The sequence below is a fragment of the Carlito syrichta genome, unplaced genomic scaffold (assembly GCF_000164805.1).
Source record: "Carlito syrichta isolate Samal-C Ts95f unplaced genomic scaffold, Tarsius_syrichta-2.0.1 Scaffold305573, whole genome shotgun sequence".
Classification (NCBI taxonomy): domain Eukaryota; kingdom Metazoa; phylum Chordata; class Mammalia; order Primates; family Tarsiidae; genus Carlito; species Carlito syrichta.
The window spans coordinates 508,026-514,025 of record NW_007249669.1 but is presented as its reverse complement, the minus strand read 5'-3'; the positions used below and the strand labels follow the sequence as shown (position 1 = coordinate 514,025).

Genomic DNA, 6,000 nt, shown 5'->3' with positions numbered 1-6,000 from the left:
TTGGAGGGCAAGACCCTTGAAGTACACTTGGAATTTGTTCCTCCACAACAGACAAAGTTTTTTAATCTGAAAGTTTTGAGAAGTTTGCATCATGATTTACAGAAGAAACATCCTGAGTTGTGGCAAACAGGTGACTGGTTCTTCCTTCATGACAATGCATTTGCCCATACCTCCTTGAGTGTTCAGCAGGTTTTGACCAAAAAAGGCATGACCCCGGTGCCCCACCCTCCCTATTCACCTGATCTCACCCCGAATGACTTTTTTTTTTCCTCCGGATGAAAAAAAATTCTCAAAGGGAAACATGTTGCCGATGTGGAAGAGTGAAACAAAAAATGGCAGAAGCACTAAAAGGCATCAAAACTGACAAGTTCAAAAACTTGTTTTGAGCCATGGTAAAAGTGTCTTGATAGCTATATGGTATCAAACAGAGAGTACTTTGAAAGTGACTGAAATTTAAACATGTAAGAATAAATACACAATTTTTTATAAATAAATTCTGGGTTTTTTGGGTCACCCTTGTGCTGGTGAGAATGCAGAATAGTATAGCCATTTAAGAAAACAGTTTAGATAGTTTCTTATAAATATAAACATACACTTACCATGTGTCTGAGCATTTTTATTCCTAGGTATTAACATGGGAAAAATGAAAACATGTCTATACATAGATCTATCCACAAATGTTGATAGTAGCTTTCACATAATAACAGTGTATGATTCCATTTATGTAACTTTCTTCAAGAGGCAAAACAATAGTGATAGGAAACTGATCTACCTTGGGAGCTTGGCGGAGGGGATTAACTGCAAAGGAGTCTTCAGGAACTTTTTATGGTTATACATATGCTCTATATCATGATTGAGATGGCTGTAACACATCTGTCGGAACACATCGAATTATACATTTTTAAGTGGTGAATGTTATGATGTCTAAATTATACCTTAAAGGTGATTTAAACAATTGTGAAGGACTATCAGGAGCCTTTCAGGAAGTCTTTCATTCATAAAATGAGGCTGGAGACCTAAAGAAATGAAGTTTTTTTGCTCCACATTACATGAAGTGTTCCTGTGCATAGAGTTCTTATTTCCAGATTGCTAGTCCCACAAAACAGCACAGTTCCTTTGACATTAAATTACACCCTGCTATGCATTGTGCTTTTTAACTTTCTGTGGATGGGCATCTTGGTTCTCTGTCTATAAGTTCCTAAAATACAGGGATCATGTCTGTGTTCTTCATACATCCCACGGTGTATTACACAGATTGTATGCTCAGTGAGTATTTGCTGAATGAATAAAAGCTTGGCGTAGCACACTGTGCCTACCAGACTTGGACAGAAAAAGGAGGCATGTCTTATGGCATGGTGCCAGGCTACTCAGATTCATCAGAGACCTTTTCTAATGTGTGGTTTTCCCAGACCACCATCTCTTTGCTTAGGAGATCACAGCTACCACAAATAATAAGTTAATTAATGAGGGATTGATTTTATATATTTCTGCAAAACCTTAGGTAGTGTTTTCTGATGTTGAAATTGAGGAAGATATCACCTTACATTTTTAATCTGAGGCCAAATTTAACTACACTGAGTACACAAGCTCTTAAAGATTAAATGAAAGAGCAGCTGTCAGAATCCGAACTGTCATCTTTCTCCAAACCTCTCCGCTCTTAAATTCATCCTCTTTGTAAGAGGCCATACTGATGGCACAGAATACACACTTGTCTCAGAGATAAACTTCTTCATATTTTCAAGGCTCTAAACTTTTACAGTTTTGATTGATTTAAAGTAGATCTACATAAATTGAACACAGACTTATGATTGTTTTTATCTAAGTCCAAGAAAGCAAGGAACTCAAAGGTACTGAGAGAACAGTAAATTTAAGAGAAAAATGGAGGCTGGGTGCAGTGGGTCAAGCCTGTAATCCCAGCACTTTGGGATGCCAAGGTGAGAAGATTTTCTGAGCCCACGGGTTCAAGACCAGCCTGAGCAACTTGGCAAGACCTCATCTCTACAATAAATCAAAAAATTAGCCAGGCATGGTAGTGCACACCTGTAGTTCCAGCTACTTGAAAAGCTGAGGGGAGAAGATCGCCTGAGCCCAGCAGGTTAAGGCTGCAGTGGCTGTGTGCATGCCACTGAACTCCAGCCTGGGTGACAGGGTGAGAATCCAACTCAAAAAAAAAAAAGAGGAAAATGGAATCCCACAGACTATGTTTACTTTTGAAGTAAAAGTATGTCTATTAAAATAGCAATATATTGGATAAGGCAGGAGAATTGCTTGAGCCCAGGAGTTCAAGACTATCCTGAGCAACCTAATAAGACCTCATCTCTACAAATAAAAAACAAAAAAGTTAGCTGGGTACGATAGCCATGCCATGTAGTCCCAGCTGCTCAGAAGGCTGAGGCAAGAGGATCGCCTAAGCTCAGGAGGTCAAGGCTTCAATGAGCCATGGTCAACCACTGCACTCCAGGCTAGATGATAGAGTGAGGCCCCAACTCTAAATAAATAAATAGTAATATTGTTAATAATATTTAACATCAGGTTCTTTCTCTGTGTCAGGCATTTGTTCTAAGTGCTTTATATAAGTTCTCTTTCTTAATCCATATAGTACTGAGGGGTCATTCTGCATTTTACTGAGCAAACTAAGGTACACAGAGATTAATTGACTTGCTCCAACTCTCACTGCCAGTAAGTAGTGGACTTGCAGTTGAATCTTAATCCAGAACCTAAACTCAAACTTCTAATATACCGTTACCCTGTTAAGACAACATATATATATGACAATTATCATATGTATTTGATATCATATGTAATTGTGATAATTGTCATATATGAGATATATGATAATTGATACTATAGTTTAGAATTTTATTTAGTCAGAATTACTGTACTTACTGTAAATTGTTAAGAGATTACAATTTATTAGAGAAATGACTTAAAGTTGTTTAATATTAGGATATCAACTAGCTGGAAAAGAGTGGTTATTTTGATAGACCTGGAAATCATAAAATGGAACCGTCGTTAAACCCTTAGGAAAGTTATTTATTTAGTATAATTTGCTCTACAAATTCCTGTCTTATAAGGTGGTGGTGCACATTTTTTGGACAATACAATTAAGTGAGACAAATATGAATGTTCACTTTGATGTTTGAGAATAGACTATAATTAGCCAAGTTACCTTGGAGATAGGATAAGAGCCTAAAGTTGATGCAGGGAATCTTTTTGTTCTTTAGACAAAGAAATTTAGAATGTTTCTTTAAGGAGAATGAGCTGAGAGCAGGATATTCCGTGAACATTTATGAGAAAGAGTGGCTAGAATGGGAGAAGGTTATGTTTCATAGTAAACAAAACCCAGGGAAGTCATTCCTGTGAACTGACAAGAGGAATCCAAAAATGACAATCTCCCTCTTTGTATATGTTTTGGACCTCCATGAAAGTTTATCTTAGACTTACTATCACTGTGCTTGCAAAATTGTAATTAAACCTACTCTAATATAAATCTGAATGTTCCTAGAGGTATTTTTAGGAATATTATTTATTTTCTTTACTCAATGAACGATGTCCAAGGAAGTTAACATCATGTGGTAGGGATAGTTTTGAAGCAGGTAATTAAAAACCTAGGTTTTAGTCCCAGCACTACTAGTTATTTTGTATCCTTGGATTTATCATTTAATCTCTCTGGGCTTCAGTATTCTCTGCTCTACATTCCCTAATTTTATGACTGCTTTCGGCCAATCTCTGTATTATTGAGAGCAATTGTTTTCTACTGTATTGCTTATTTCTTTTTGGATCATCCATAGGTGAACCTTTTCTATGAGGCTGTGGAGTCGTTAATGTTCAGCCACTTCATTACAATCCTTTTACAAGTAATTTTATAGGACTTTCCTACCCACAAAAATTATTTGACCTACCAAATTTGTTTGACTTTTATTCTGTTTACCAGTATCACTGTAAGCTAGCTCAGTTCTACATACAAAACATGGAGATTATTCATTCAGGTGAAATAAATGGGTTTCCTCTGCCAAATCAATTAGAGAAGAAACAATAAGTATCCAGTTTGATCTATCAGGTTCCTCCATAGGAATTTTTCATGATACCCTAACTGAAATGGAATAGAACATGTAGACATTGTCATTTATATTTTAGCTCTCTACCTGATTTACTTTGGCTTACTCTAATTTGTTTGCCATTTCTTAATTTATTTTAGATCTAGAGTATGTGCTTTAAATCTGTGCATGCTTGAGAGATTTTAGTGTATAATATAAATGCAATTAGTACATATTATTTAAATTTAATGTATACTATAAACATTTTAGAATTTTGAAATATAAAGCAAATGCTTAAGGACAGAATTGTATGCATTTATCTACACTTAGATAAGATAGAGTCAAAAGTACAAAGGTTCTCACCTTCCACTCTCCATTTCACCTTCAATTCTACTCAACTAGAGTAGGCCACTCCTAGCAGAATGACGGATATTCTTCCAGATATTTTCTACACACCGGATAGTTTAAATATTGTGATAAAGCTTTTCTTTAATGAGTTCTTCATACATTACATGTTAAGAGCTTCAATGATTGGTAGAGTCACGGCGAGGGCAGATTCTGGTAGCGTATTGTGAAGCAGCATAGCTAGTACAGGTTAGGCATAGATAAATTTCTTATAGGCAGGTTTTAGAACACATCCAGACTTCCTGCAGCAGGCTAAACCAGCCCTGCGGGCTGGAATGTGAATTCCCAGTCCTCCCCACCCCCTCAGCTCACCAAAGGAAAACTTCAACAAGGTAGTTCCCCCGACATGGAATCAAAAGGCTGTAGAAATGATTATAAGACCACCCCTGCACCCATCAGAGGCCAAAATGTCAGTCTCTTGGAGGTGATGGTTACCTGAGCCACCCTCTTTAGCATATCAATCACTGTAAAAGCATATCAAGCCTGTTGTCAAAAGCAAAAAGTGTGGTTTCTCTTGCCCGTGCCAGCTCTGGCATGTCTCTCTATCTCTCCTCTCTTCTTTTTTTTTTGAAAATGCCAGATGGCAGTTTTTATGGTTTTATTTAAACACAAAACGTGCACATGAGCTGTCTATTCATTTTCTTCACTGCACAGCCTGGCATTAGGATTGGTGACTCTGATGGCTAGCTGGGCTGCTCTTTCTACAATGGCTTTGCGATTCTTGGAGGAAACGTTGTGAGCAGTCTCAGCACAATAAGATTTGTTGCACATCAGCAGCACTTCCAGCTCCTTGACATTGTGGACCAGAAATTTCCGGAAGCCACTAGGCAGCATGTGCTTTGTTTTCTTGTTGCTCCCGTAACCAATGTTGGGCATCAAGATCTGGCTCTTGAATCTTCTACACACCCTGTTGTCAATACCTCTGGGCTTCCACCAGTTACACTTAATTTTGACACATCGGTCTGACTGGTGCTGGATCAACTTCTTGGTCCTTTTTTTGACCATCTTGGGTTTCACCAGGGGTCTGAGGGCAGCCATGATGCCGGTTAGGAGATGGCAGCCACCTCGTTAACCAGCACTGAGGAAGAAGCTCCCCTCCTCTTTCTTTAATAAACTTTGTTTTAAAACTTTGCTAGCCACACTAGTTAAGCCAAAAAATCCACACGTTCTGTGCTGCACTCCACCCAGCATCAGTTGTGCTTGTCAATAAAGCAGCTTTTTAAATAGATATCCACTGTTAGTTTGTGTTTAGTGTCTTTATGGGATTAGATCTAAGACCAGTTTAGGGACCAAGAACTGACAAAATAAGCCATAATGAGAGGGTCATGTTGGGTATGGTTTAGTCAATTGTAAAATGAGGTATATGGCCTCTGAGCTACATTTGCTTACAAACAGCTGGTAATTGTTGTCTTTTAAATAGGGGATAGAGCAAAAAGCTAGTAGGATGTAAGGGAAAAGAAAATCAAACTTTAAGGTTAATGATTGTGTTTTTTATTTGCTATGTAACAAAACATTTGTGATTTAATCATTTTAACAAAGCCTTCTCAATCCCAAGGTT

The 6,000-nt window shown here is 37.6% G+C and overlaps 1 pseudogene across 1 annotated transcript; it reads right to left on the bottom strand.

Annotated features, from left to right (window-relative positions):
- Positions 1–5,021: 5,021 nt before the first annotated feature.
- On the bottom strand, positions 5,022–5,480 carry LOC103264125 (annotated as a pseudogene). The gene has a single exon (XR_504553.1). The product of XR_504553.1 is annotated as a 60S ribosomal protein L32 pseudogene (transcript).
- Between the last annotated feature and the right edge of the window lie 520 nt (positions 5,481–6,000).